Genomic DNA, 2,290 nt, shown 5'->3' with positions numbered 1-2,290 from the left:
ATATATCATCAAATCGTTTTCACCTCCATCAAAATCATTTGCTCCGTTCCGTGTCATTGATGTGGGATTCATTAAGGCCCTCCTTTGACGGGTCACTTCTTGTCGACATCAGCTCATTATCCAAGAAGTTGATCTAGGGACACCCCCTTCAGTACTTTGAAGCTTGCATGCCTCAATGGCAAGTTTCTCACTTCCGGCGACAGGTATACATCAATGACCTTCGACCGAAAGATTTTGCGTGGTGTTCGACGCCAAGTCCTTTATTCACGCCACGTGAATTGTACTACAGTACCTTGAGGGTCATCATCATTATCGGTGATTCCTCTCGCTCTTGTTAACAGTTTACACCATTGACTGGTAATCAAGCGATGTCTTTCCATGTTCGACTTCAAAACATTTCTCACATGGATTGACTTGTACTTCGAGTGAAGATCGGACGAGATTGAAGACCCCGGATCTAGTTTCATCCATCCGGGCTGCGATATATATTCAGGAAATAAAGACATTGAAATGTACAGCACTGCAGCACAGATAATCATCCTACCAAAAGGATGATGGCTCTATCAGAATCATCAGTTTACCATCAGACGATTGTTTGTCCTATGTACATGAAAATGAATTTATAAAGCTGAGCATGGGAATGCCCGCCTGAGCTAGATCATGAAAACAGTATGAAGATAATGTATTGTATTGTATCTTATTACAGGTCTCCTCCCAGCATTGAAAGAACTTCGGATCCTCCTAATAAAGCATTTCACCCGATAAACGGCCTCATACTTTAGGGGGCAACTGTTATAGACATTTTTGTGCCTTATAGCTCTAAGCATGAAATGTCCATAAACCAAGGGATCCTAAGTCCCTAAAAGTGTTGTTCCAGCCCCTAAAGGAACAAGGTCAACAAATTACAGCTTCTCCCAGAAGTTCTCCACCAGAAACTGCTCAGAATCAGTCAAATCAGGATCATTTCAGTTGCTCCACTAGCTAGCTGCATTGCATAGCACCCAAGTACACTAGCTAGGTGCGTTGCAACGCACCTAAATGCACTACCAGGGTGCGTTGAGCGGGAAATGACAAATGGCAGTGCCATTCCGCGAGGTGGAAAGACAATGGAAGCTTCCAGAATCTTCTCCAATGACACTTGCCTCACTGAGTTCGACCAAGGATGAGTAAGAGGCTCTCAGTCTCCAAGTGGAAGCAAGAACTGACAGAGAGAAGTCACTAGTCAAATAATAAGCTGACTCATCCTCTTTGCATACATCTATATATGGATCCCTCATCCCAGAGATCCAGAGGCTGGAATTTTGTACATTGCAGAGAATTGTTGTTGGTTTTGAGATAGATATCAGAGTATTGGGTGATTTATGCTTTGTTGGAGGTGAAGAGGGGATTCCTTTGCTGGGAGGTTGATGCTGGATCAGGAATCATCGGTTGTAACTCCTCCTGGATCTTCTTGTTATATCAATAAAACTATTTGAGTTTCTCCTACATGCTTGTGTATCATTGATGTTTGTTACATTTGTATGTTTAGCTTAAATCTGATCCTAAGCTATTTATGAATATAAATCCATGTCTTTGTGTAGTTTTCTTCTTCTATGATCTTACAGGAACTTGGTGAAGCTGGGCAAGTAAGGGAGCAGGTAGCTGGAAGCTGTCAAAGAGAAGAGAGATTGGATCAAAGGACTAGCGCAAGACACAGGTTGGTTCATCCTATTCCTCTTCGTTTATAGTTCATAAAGAAGAATACGAAAGTAGTTTTCCCTGTTTGTTTCTAAGGTCACTGTCACACCTTAGTGGGATAGGGTCGTTCTGAATAGACACTTTTCCCGTTAACACTAAGGGCTTTAGTAAAATTGTTATATTGCCAATTAAAGCTTTGTGGGCCCATTGCTTCATTCTAACCCCAATGCCTTATTTAACAAACAAATCTGCATATAATCCTCTACTTCCCTTGGTTCTTTTGCAACTTCTGACTCATTCAAACTTAAGACACTAAGCCCTTTTCATTGTGCACATGGCCTTTTGTATTGATTATAGCCCGAAGGCCCTCAATCACAATACACATTGAATGCCACAAAACCTTGACCTAGCGCGCTTTTCTTTTCTTGATGGACCATCACATGATGGAAAATATCTTTGTCTCCCGGGCCTATCATCCCGACCATATTACCTATTTGCCTTTGTTTTTTTTTTTCTGAAATAAATCCTCAAACACGACGTGTTATGTGGGGCCACCCGCTGCACCTGCGCACCAATCAAATGCATGTCGAGCTAAGTTGTCTCTGACAACTGT

The sequence above is a fragment of the Pinus tabuliformis genome, chromosome 3_1 (assembly GCF_031772625.1).
Source record: "Pinus tabuliformis cultivar Carrire ecotype Pingquan chromosome 3_1, CPIR1, whole genome shotgun sequence".
Taxonomy (NCBI): Eukaryota; Viridiplantae; Streptophyta; class Pinopsida; order Pinales; family Pinaceae; genus Pinus; species Pinus tabuliformis.
This window is presented reverse-complemented; position numbering follows the sequence as displayed.